Source organism: Erpetoichthys calabaricus (assembly GCF_900747795.2).
Source record: "Erpetoichthys calabaricus chromosome 1 unlocalized genomic scaffold, fErpCal1.3 SUPER_1_unloc_1, whole genome shotgun sequence".
Taxonomy (NCBI): Eukaryota; Metazoa; Chordata; class Cladistia; order Polypteriformes; family Polypteridae; genus Erpetoichthys; species Erpetoichthys calabaricus.
The window spans coordinates 954,097-966,732 of NW_026261574.1; positions in this window are offsets into that span (position 1 = coordinate 954,097).

Here is a 12,636-nt window from a genome sequence, read left to right on the forward strand (position 1 = left end):
GTTGCGGCATCGCCGCTTGCTGCAGGCCGTTTACCCTGTCGCTGGACCAGACGAGTGTTCTCAATGGTCCGTTGCGGCATCGGAGCTTGCTGGTTCATCGCTGAGACACACCATTGTTTTATTTTTTTACTAGAAAGAAGCAAGACATGGATTCTGAAGCAACAAAAGCAACCGTTAAAGCAGAGGCCAAGTTCATCATTGTAGAAGAATACCAGCCTATAGAAGGTGAACCAGAGAAATCTAAACAGGTAATTTTGAATATATTTTTCTTGGCTTACACAGTTGTATTGCTTTTTTTTCTTTTTAAAGGAGCAGCCGAAAAGAGAAACTCAACAGTCCGTGAAAAAGACTGAAGCATCTGCTGGAGGCTCAACATCTTACGAGAAAAAGACTGATGCACCTGTCCTAGATGACAAGACCTTGGACATGGCGAGTCTGGAGTCTGGGTTTAAGAAATTTTCTGTTATCCCTATCTACATGGCGGTACAAAAATAGGTTCTCATTTTATTTTATTTTAACTTGACAGATTGCATGTGCGGAGCCCAAGTATTATGCAAAAGAAGTAATTTCTGCAACATTGAAAGGCCTTATTGCTAAAAAGAAAGAGGATTTAAACCCTGATGTTAAAGAATTAATGCGTGACATTGAAAGGCTTACTGAAAGAATGCCTGGCTTAGTGGAGTGTTTCCTTTTTTCGGATAGAAGGGCCGATGTAAAAAGCATACCGGCTATTTCACGCGTGACTAGATGTATCAATAGGGAATACCGTTCCTGTAATGACACGTGATACATTTGTGTCTTTTAAGCCACATAGCTTATATCTGTTCCAACACTGAGGACGATTGTGTTGAGAAAGCTATCCAGATGGCTTCTGATATATTGTCCAGAATTCTGTTATGTTTTTCTTGTGGGAATATAACTTTTCTTTTTCCCTATATTAGAGTGACTTTAAGATGGCCGGTGAGGTCTTTAAACACGTTGTACAAGATTGTTCAACTTCAAGTCTCAAGACCGGTGTGTAATTTCCCAAACACTTGTCAGCCATTGCAGTCACAGAGCCGGATTGATTTTAATGAAGCATTGTGTGAACGCTGTTGTAGCTTCCGTGGTTAGCACCTGTGTAAGAGATGTATTAATGGGGTCTTGTTTAGCATGTCGTTTGGGTGACAAATCTCAGGATGGTCACACTTGTCTTTTACTAGAATCTGATTGAGGAAATGCACCCTTGTGTTTCCAGCATCTGTCAACAGATCAGTATTAAAAGATTAATGCACATGGTGTTTTATATAATTAAACCCTTGTGTGGATTAAGAATTGTGAAACCGACTAAAATTCATATTAACTGTCTGAAACAGTTTGTTGTCGTAGTAAACACTTTTCAGCTCATACAAAAGATGCATCATGCAACAAAACTCAAGATTCTGGCAGCAGTGTCTCTAATCACCATTACAGTTATTTTTTAAAGCCAACATCGATTTACAGAAATCTAATCAAAAGGCCTTATCCATGCTAAACAAGACCTGTTTGTGTTATATTTTCTGTTGACTAACTGTTGTGTTGTGTTTTGTTTTGTTGTCAGAGGAATTCAGACTCAGCAGCTAGAACAAGGATAACCAGGTCCCAACCCATCGTGACACGTAATACAACCTATAGAACGTTTTCTCCTTATATTATACCTGCTAGAAAAAAAAGATTCATTATGACCATAATCGGTCGCTCAGTCGTCTGGACTTATGTTTTTAGCTCTGTTGAACATTTAGGGGAAAAATGTGATGAATGTCAAGAGAACAAATGCATACCAGATGGACACATTTGTAATATTTGGTTCACTAAACCATTTATTGCATATAAACAGAGCTTATTTATGCTTGAAAGGGCTAGAAAAGGATAGACTTGTGTCCTGTGTGTGCGCTTTGCTAAAAATGTATAACTTGCCTTGTTTTCGTAAAGCTATCAAGAATGATGTGGATGATATTCTAGCAGAGTTTGAGAAGGGCGAGATACCCATTGATGCTTACGCACAACTAATCCAGCCTGTGAAGAGCAGCTTTATGTGGTCGGCTCTGTTCTAAACAGAGAAAATAGGCTTACATAATTTAGTGAAATACAAATATATTAAACATGTGTTGACTTAAACATTTTATTTAGATGTATTACCGGCTCACTGATGGGTTGGGACCTGGTTTGCAATTTGATTTGCGTTTTCAACAGTGTATACAATTCTTGTATTTTCGCTTCTTTTCAATTGAATTGCTAATCTGTATACAAACAAGCTTGTGTGACTATTTTACAACTGTTTAACTTGCTTTTATTCATACTTTTAAGCAATTAAGGTGTAACAGTGTGTAACCCGGAAAGTGAAGACAACATGTTATTTTGCTATGTTTGGAATTTTGCTTCAATAAAAATTGTTTAAAGCACTTTCTTGGTATCTTTTTGATTCATTCAATAAAACTTGTTGTTTTAAATCACTTTGGTATCTACGATATGCCCTGCTTTATAAAGGGCATGGTTTTACATGGCTGTTTGGGATGCACTGCCAGGCTCCTTGGGTGTGTAATCGAGTCTCTCTAAAGTTTTTTCCATCCTCTCTCTGGTCTGTCACTCAAGCTCTCTGTACTCTCTGTCCACACACCAGCAGGATGCCTGCTCCTCCCAAATTGCTGACTTACCTATCGACACCTTACAGGGGCCTGAAGGACCGGCTCGGATCACAAAGATGAACAGACCCCAGATTTTAGGATCAAGGCTAAGATCGGCCGACCATTTTCCTTACGCACGACTGACAAAAGGTCTGATGCTGGTCAAACAGCGCACCAGATAGATCAGAGCGCGGGGAAACACCCCAAATTAACCCAGGTGGCATATGGTGGGGTACCGGAGATGCCAGGGGGCGGGACATACACCTTTCAAAAATTTGTGATGTATAAAAGTGATGCTCCTTTACTACTCTCGATGACATGTGAGTAGTATAAGCCAGGCACCTTCTGTCAAAATGATTTATGACCTTAAGCCCCACCCTTTTTTGATGGATGTCTGACCCTTCCTTGAACCCGCCCCAGGAAACTGTCAAGTGCAGACTTGATGGATGTCTGCCCCCTCCTTCACCCCGGCCCCCCTCTCCCGAGGACAAGTCCAGGAATGTCAGGGGCCCTTAACATGGTTGGGCAAGTTTCTATCAGACCCTGCCTCCAGCCCTGGTCAGGCCACCCCTGATGACTGGCTCCTTCCACTTCCTTACCCACTTCTTCCGAGGACAGGCCCAGAACATGTTCCAGCCGGAGCGATCTACCTTATAGCCGTTCCTGCCTCTACTGTTTTGGGTAAGAACCCCTGTATCTAGTATTTAAAATATCTATTACTTTAAATATCTATCTAAACTTTGCTTTATCACTTGTAAACCGTATTTATTATTATTTTATCTAAGTCAAGCAGAGAAAGACCCCAGACAGTCTCTGCGCTGACGAGATATCCTGCTGTTAGCAGCCCCACAGTTGACACATGAGAGCGGAGCAGGCAGTCTGAGTGCGCCTGTCTAGGGCTGAAGCTCTAAGCGAACACGCAGGCAAGTGCGTGTAGTTCAAAATACAAGCTGACCGGATCTCTCTTTCTACACAGACTCTCTGAGCAGGCAGACCCTTCTTCCCCCCCCCTCCCCTCTGCGCCCCCGCGAGCAGGCACGTGTCAATAGCTGGAAGGTGTATGAGCCTGGAGCGCCGCTAGATACAGCCAATGTCGGTCACAGGCCGGGAAACTGACAGCCTCCTACCCTCCTGCTGTGTTCTGCGCAAACCTCCACGAGAGGTAAAAGGCTTTAATGATAACTAGTTCGATATAAGCCCTGTAAAAATCACACACACTGTTAAATAATATGCAACAGGGTCCTTTTAAAGAACATTTGAGACGTATTAAGAAAAAAAAAAAAAAAAAAAATCAAGCCTTGGCTGTATATTTTCTTTATCTTTAAAAAAGCCCTATTCCATCCAAGTTAGATCGCCTTAAACAGATCGGACCTCTGGGGATAGAGGAATGCATTTTAAAACACTCTTTGGTAAAACCTTTGGGAGCGATTTACAGCTCACAGGCGCCTGTTGGGTCCAGGCTCAGGCCAGATCATGATCTTTAAACCCATGTCAGATCATTCGGGGGTCAGTTTGAAAAATGGCCTCACCTTGTGACATACATATACTAAATGAAATCGACGGGTTACAAAGGTTGACTTTTAAAAAAAAAAAGTTGGACTTTTCGGTGTCCGACCGAAGGCACAGATATGAACCGGACAATGGCCAATACACGGATGTCTAGTTAAAAATGATTGTCATGCATCTGCTATCACAAATCACTTCCAAAATACCACTCTTTTCTCTATAAATTGAGCGGCGTCGGGAACACAACCCTTTTCTCCGCTCGCCCTGAGAACGACAAGATGTCTGCTAATTTCAGCTGTGGTGGTGGTGTTTTCTCGTAATTCTTAAAAAAAAAAAAAAAATAGATCTGTGTTTACAATGTGCGTATGTGTTTGTGCGAGCTTGTGAACGCTCGTGCATGTACTCGCTTGGGAGCAGGCGTACGTGTACACGAGTTTGGGGGTGCACTCAGGAATAAGCGTTTTCATTCATCTCGCTAAATGTAATTATTTTAATAACGCATCAAGTATAAATGAAAAGGTTTAAAATGTTCCTGTATTTATGAGCTTATATCTTAAGAACCAGGCTGCCCTTTTTAAACATCTTGGTGTAGGGAATGCGCGTGCACTTTGTTAAAGTGCTTAGGTTATTTACAAATAAGTTATTTAGGGCGAGAGTCTGTCTAGCTACGGTAAAACAGCTTTTTTTATATGGACACGCATCTATCGGAATGAATCGTGGATGAAAAGGTGCAGGGATTAAGCGCATGAGCTGTGTGTGTGTGTGTGGATTGCTTGTTTAAAGAGCATGCATTTTTTTTTTTTTTTTTTTTTTTTTATGAACCACGGCAAGCCTTGGAAGCGGAGCTCGTTATTTTAAAGAGCTTATGCCTTTCTGTTTTTTAGACGCTAATCCTTTACAGAATGAATCAGTTTCTCAAAGGGTTTCTCACGGGATGCCCAACAGCAGTAAGTGTCATTTTAGATTTCAGTTTTACCAAAGAAATGTAGGAGGCACACAGTTTTTGTGAAAAGAGGCATACAGAAATCCAGATTTTGTGAAAAGAGGGCTTTAACTAAGAAGTTCATAATTTAATTTCCAGATCGCAGCCCCCCCTGGTGTTTTAACTCAAGTGTTGGAAGGATCAGAAAATCTAGCCCTGTACCATAACTGGCAGAATCTACAAACACCTCCTCTCTCTGAGAGCGGCGCTCAGCATTCTCCGGAGCCCTCTGAGCTCAGCTTTAATTCCAATCTCTTGCAGTCTTCTCCACTCTCACCGACGCCATCTTTTTCTAACAGGTGGTCCCCTTTGTCGGCAACGCTTCACTCTGACCGCGGATATCGGCCTAGAAACTGCTATTCATCCCGATATTCCCTTCGTCCTGACCACCAGCGGAGACATCGAGAAAGACTGGAGCAGCTGACTGAACAACTTCACCAATTACTGGTGCAATTTGTAGAATTAGAGGCTCCTGTGTACAAATCCATACCTGAAATGTGTTTAGACTTGATGCATATGATTGCATTTTACATTCATCTAACCCATAAAGGAGCAGTTTTATATTACTGTACTTTTTTTCATGAAAATAACATTGATTGCAAATTATTATTATATTCGGTGATCATAATTGTAGCCTTTGATTAAATTTAGGTCATACCTGAAAACAGCTCTAGCGGAAGCAGCGACACCAGCAGTGACAGCAGCGGCAGTGATACAGACGTTGTGTGTGAATATTCTGGAGGGCGTAAAGGTAGGAAAAGACCGTCCAGTGAAAACCTGAGACTATTTAAAAAGAGATGTCTGATAACCTAGAATATTCCATAAAGCCCCGTAAAATCCCCACCCCTCCGCAATCTCCTCAAATTGTTCAATCACCACACCCAGTGACACATCCGATCGACAATTTTGACCTCATTAATAATTCGCTCCAGGTTCTAAATTCTGATGGAATAGCCGTAGTTAACGCTCTGCTGGAGCTTTTGAAGAATACTTCTGAGGCCAAAACGTCTTCAGGCCCATCACAACAACCTAATGCCCTAGACACGAATGTAAAAACCCCACAAACTTCTACCTCTGGTGCAAGTAGACCCCCACTTCAACACTTCCCTGTCAGAGACGCAGTAATACAGCCTTCTACCTCAGGGTGCCGCAATGTCCATCTTCAGCGCTCGCCTGCTGATGATTTAACAGGGTCGGATACTTCAACTCCTCAGACAGACTCCGGAGTGACTAATCCGTCCGGGGTAAACTCGACTCTCGAAGCCAGCTCTCCACAGCCATCTACCTCGCATACGGACAATCCTTCGTCTCCAGACCTGTCAGTAAGCTCCCCGCAGCCCTCCACTTCTAGATTAAATAATTTATCTATAACCGAGCGTCCAAAACTTAATATCGAGATTAGACACTGCTTCAGTTTTTCTGAGGCACTTAATTCATTCACTGAAGTTTTTAATCATATACACTTCAACAAATATTAGACAGTTTTACGAGCACTTTGAATCCTAGGGATCTAGTGCAGTTAGAATTGCAGGCCGAATCTCTCAACCCCAGTGTTTTTTCCCTAACCCCCACGGGTACGCTTTCTGTGGAGGATTTTTTTTAATCAAATTGAATTACTTCTCCAGAGTCACGCTACTATTTTAGCCGATTCCAGTCTGACGATAATCGTTCAGGTAGTGAGGGTTCCATCTGGGGAATCTAAGCGTAAAGCCTGTACCCTTTTCAACGATATAATCGTTCAAAAGAAACAGAAGTACCTATGGATCTCCTTCAATCTGGATGATCAGTGCTGTTTTGCCAGGGGTTTGTTGGCAGTATTAAATGCTAAGTTCAGAAACAATCAGAATTTGTGTGAACAAGAGGCTCGTCGATTGCATGTCAGGGTCGGATTATCAACGGATCAGAAAGTAACGTTTTCAGATATTGAAAAGTTTGAGAGGTTAATGGGAATTAAAATTATCGTCTAGTACCGGGAACCAAACACTAACGCTCTATTAAAATTTGAAGCATCCCGTGCCAGAAAAACAAAGACGGCTTCCCTGTTTTTGCACCATGAACATTATTACAGTATTTTGAATCTAAAAGGCTTTCTGGGATTTTCGCTACACGGGGTATTCTAGCCCGTCACGACATAGTTGTGAGCAACATTTTGACGTCTGTTTATCTACAGACTGTCGTTGGGTTGACTTTTCGATGTTCCGATTGTCAGCGTTTCTGTCGATCAAGGTTTTGTTTCAAACTCCACAAAACATGCAAATGGAATGAAAAGACATGCAGGTCTGAAAGTATCTGCGACGTCCATAAAGTCTGCCCTATCTGCAAATGGAGATACATAGTGAATGCCGAGTCAAAACCTCACAAGTGTCGACCCTAACAGTGTCACATTTGTAGAATGGTCATGAAAGAATCAGATGAAAATCAGTGTTTATTCAAAGCTTAGCACAAAGACTGATCCACAAAAAGTACGTGTTCTATCATTTTGAGTGCCATCAAGATGACGGAATCCATATCCCCAATTACATCCACTGCATGCATTGGAATGGTCAATCGTGGAGTTGGAGGACTGCGTCGCAAAATTCTTCCACAGATATCGATGTCCGAAATACCAAGAGTACACATTCATAGCTCACAATTCTAAGGGTTATGATGGCTATTTCCCAATGAAATATCTCGTTGAGAGTGGGCAAACTCCAATGGTTACAGCTCAGGGTTGTAAACTAATCTGTTTTATAGAAGAAGATTATGACTTGAGATTTATCGACTCGTTGAGCTTCTTACCCATGAAATTGAGTGGTATGCCCAAGGCCATGGGATTCCAGGCTCAAAAAGGATACTTTCCCCATTTCTTTAACTCCGTTGAAAATCAAAATTACATCGGGCTGCACCCCGAGCCTAAATATTACGGCATTCAACACATAAGCCAGGAAAGAGGAATTTGTGTCTTGGTACGATTCGATTAAAAGCGGTTCCTTCAACTTTAGACGAGAATTGGCTTACTATTGTAGAAATTACGTGGTTATTTTGAGAACAGAATGCATGAAATTTAGAGAGGACGTGTTCAGGATTGGTAATATTGATCCTTTTCAGTGTATGACCCTAGCTTCTCTCTGCCTGTCCATGTACAGACAAAATTGCATGCCTGATAATGCGATTGGAATAATTCCAAGTGATCATTACAAAAGCACTCATCAGCCATTGAATAGAAGCATTAGAATAAGCTTTGTGTTTCTTTCTGAGAAGGAAAAAACAAACATTCAGCATGCCCTGAATCACGGTGAAGTAAAGATGGGTTCCTTTTATCTAGACGGTTACGCCGAAGTTCAGGGTGTCCCGACGGCCTTTGAGTTTGCTGGCTACTTTTATCACGGCTGCCCAGAGTGCTAAGATGCGCAAGCTAAACATCCTCTCACGGGGGCACCTTATGCTGATTTGTTTAAAAAGTTTGACGACACACTGAAGAAATTGCGTGAATAATTTAATCTGACAGAGTGATGTCAACAAAACAAAAACCTACCCGATCGGCCATCCGACCTTTGTTTTAGAGGAGTTTGCAGATCTTAAACATTATTTTGGGTTCGTTAAAATCACCATGCTAGCCCCTCGCAATCTGTATTTTCCGGTCCTCCCTTTAAGAATTTGCGGTAAATTGATGTTCACTCTGTGCCGTACGTGTGCAGAAACCCAAACATCCACCGGACTTTGCCGTCACAACGATCGGGAAAGGTCTTCAACAGGAACATAGTGCAGCGTTGAAATACTAAAGGCCTTAGATAAAGAGTATAGAGTTTTAAAAATACATGAGATAGATATGGCACTATGAACAGAGCACCGCCGATTTATTTTCCCCGACTACATTAAAATTCATCTGAAAGGCAAACAGGAAGCCTCTGGGTGGCCCTCGTGGGCCCAGGACGAAGCATCCCGCTGGCGCTATGTTGATGACTATTTCGTAAAAGGCGTATTATTGGAGAATGAAAACATCGCCTCCATCCCCGCTAAGAGACAAATTTCCAAGTTATTTCTGAATTTTCTTTAGGGAAAATTCGGTCAGAAACCTATTCAACTGACCATGACGTTTGTTAAACACACCCAAGAATTCTTCGATTACCTGTTCTCAGACGTGTATCAGGTGTCCTATTTAGGTTTTGTCAGCGACAAAATCGCTCAAGTGCAGTGGAGGTATGTGGATGACAGATACGTTCTACCCCGTCCCATCAATGTGGTGATCGCCGCTTTTACAATGGCCTATGCCCGCCTAGAATTGTACCATTTGCTGGTTCGTTTAGGGCCGAGGATTCTGTATCATAATACAGATTCCATTATCTTCACAGCCTCGCCCAGGCAGTACACCCCGCCGCTCGGTGATTATTTAGGGGAACTCACCAGCGAACTAGATCCCTGACGACTTCATAGAAGAATTTGTTTCTGGGGGCCTGAAAACGTACGCGTACAAAACGTTCAAAGGCAAGGCATGCATGAAGGTAAAGGGCATTACTCTCAATCACAAAACGGCTAAAGCAGTAAACCTACACTGTTTAATGGATCTAGTGCATAGTTTTGTAGAACACGATCTCACAAAAGAAATAACGGTTCATGGCGCACAAATTCATAGGAACAAAAAGAACCTGACATTGCAAAATCGTCCACTCAGAAAAAGATTCAGAGTGGTGTACGACAAAAGGGTTCTATTGCCCGATTTCACAACTCTCCTATGGATACTAAAGAGAGTTTTGATGTTAGACTTCAGCATTCGTTCTCGAAAATAGTCTCGGGACCCTCTTGTTCAGGCAAATCGCATTATGTGAAAAAGCTTCTGGAACACGGGGACCATGTCCTTTGTCACCCTGACAATATACTCTGGTTTTACAGCTGCTGGCAGTCTCTGTACGACGAGCTGCTAGCCCGATTTTCCAAAACCAGATTTTTGGAGGGTTTACCCGTATCCTTAAGCAACAATGAACTACTGCTGCCTGACCGTGTTAACTTGGTGATCGTCGACGATTTGATGGAACAGGCGAGTCATAGTGAAGAGAGAGAGAGGGCCTTCACAAAATATACTCACCACAGGAATTTGTCCATCATTTACTTGGTCCAAAATTTATTTTTTCAAGGCAAGAAAAGTAGAACGATAAACCTGAATGCCAATTATATTACCCTCTTTAAAAATCCTCGAGATAAACTGCAAATTACCAATTTAGCACGTCAAATGTATCCTGGGAGGGTTACATTTTTCTTGGAGGCCTTTGAGGACGCTACAAGGCAACCTTACGGTTATCTGCTGGTCGATCTGAAAGCCCACACGCCTGACGAATCTCGTTTACGTACTGGTTTATTTCCTCCCACCTGGCCTGCGGTGTACGTCGTGAAAAGGTAAAGACTGGCAATTTTCCAAGTATTTGAGAAAGAGCTGGCATGTCGTGCAGAATAAAAAGAAATTTCCCTCTGCTCAAGACCCTACATAGGGGTTCCTGTAGTCGAAGAAAAGCAGTGCTGAGCGATGCTCCGGACGATTTAATTTACGCTCTGTCAGAAATAGCTCTCGATACTTTAAAAGGCCGTGTTCCCCTGACGTCCAGACAGTTCAAGATGCTGAAGAAACATCGTTTCTCCATTAAAAAACTCTGCAATAAAAAACTCACCGTTAAAAAGAAAAAAGCCCTTTTAAATCAGAAAGGGGGGTTTCTCGGTGCCCTATTAAGCGCCACCTTTCCTTTCATTACTAGTTTAATAGGGTCGAGAGTATAAATATGGAATACACGCGCAAGATGTACCTGGTCCCTCAACAGCAAATGGCTCAATGGCAATAGAAAGCCCCAGCTTCCCCCGACCTTTTAAACACTATAGAAAGTGAACTGGATAAACAAATGAAATTCATACTCTAACTTAGTGACTTGAGCACAGAGGCAAAAGTTAAACTTTATACGAGCATCTTGCAAAGATACTTGACCTTTGTGAAAAAAGCAGATAAAGAAACGGGGTCTCTGGCGCTATTGATGTCTGCTGAGAGCAAAGAGGAGCCGATGGGGGCTCTCAGAGACTCCTAGTACCCCCGAAGACCGGTTGTACAACGAGATTTTGAAAAGTGCACCAGATAAATCAAAGAAATACACCAAAATTATTTTACACTATGTCGTATAACCCTAATACATCCTACTGGAATGGCTGGGGAGAGTTTGTGCTTCGTGGAGAACCGTTACCTGGAATGAATATGGTCGATCTAATGCGGAACTTGACCGCCCGGCACAACATACTGTCCTATCAGAGACCTAGGGGGTTGGGCCCTCCCCCTGCGTGACACCCATCATCTTACAACTATAGACCCTGGACAAATTGTATCTGAGTGGAACTCAGGCCCTGGACAGCTCGTCCTCGAGGGCGGGTGCATGCAGGGTTTCTGCCTGCTCTGAGAGTCTCGGTGTAGACAGAGAGAGCCGGACAGCATGTATTTCTCTGGGCTTTCTCAGCGTAGAGACTGTCTGTGAGATGGAGAAGGCAGCTTGACTTAAGAGGTCACAAGTGATAAAGCAAAGGTTAGATAGATACAGAGGGTTCTTACCCAAAGCAGTAGAGGCAGGAATGGCTATAAGGCAGATCGGACCGGCCGGAACATGTGTGTGAGGTCATGTCATCAGGAGAAGTGGTCAAGGAAGTGGAAGGCCCATCAGGGCTGACTGACCGGGGCTGGAGGCAAAGGCAGAGAAAATAAGGCATTGGAAGTTGTATATATAATTTTTAACAGAAAACTCAACACTTCCATAGAGTGGTTATTCTTCCAAAGGCTCCAGTCAGCCTCTAGAATCGGTGCAAAGGCCCTCGGACAGTGTATTAAACATCTCTTTCATGCAGCCCAGTAAATTGAACTAATTGTGAGAGTGTGCCACAAATGTTTATTTTTAAAGAAAACTTGTTTGTTTTTTTCAGAACCTGCGTCACCAGGATTACTGACTCAGATACTCGGGGAAATCACCGCAGTTTGCATCATCACGCGGACTTCTCACCCAAACAGTCAGCGAATCTGAAATTGATGCCAGGGCAAAGGCTGCTGAGCAGAAATCGACCAAGTTCTACTGGATTTTCAAAGTGCATCAGTGGACCTTTTACCACTTTCTCCAGATTTACGTGAAAAGGTTATTTTATTGTACTCTATTTTAGAAAACTTGTTCCCCAGATAATGTCAGGCAATGAGTGGCGATGATAAAAGCATGAAAAGGCGTGCAAGTGAGGACTTGGATGCTGGGTTATTGCAGGACATGGTGAATGAGCTTAGTTACTCTATTCGGCCTCCAAAAAATGCCTACTCCTCCACTCCGATATTTTAATGAATTGTAATATATTAATTGGCAAAATCAAAACATGATACAAATGAATAATATAATAGCTACCATGAGAGTTCCTTCACCTGTTACTACTCCCATTGACTTTGACCAGCTTGACTACCTTTTAGAAACCCTGCATCCAGTAGCCACCCCCGATGAAATGCTAACATTAAATAATTTGTTAGAAAGG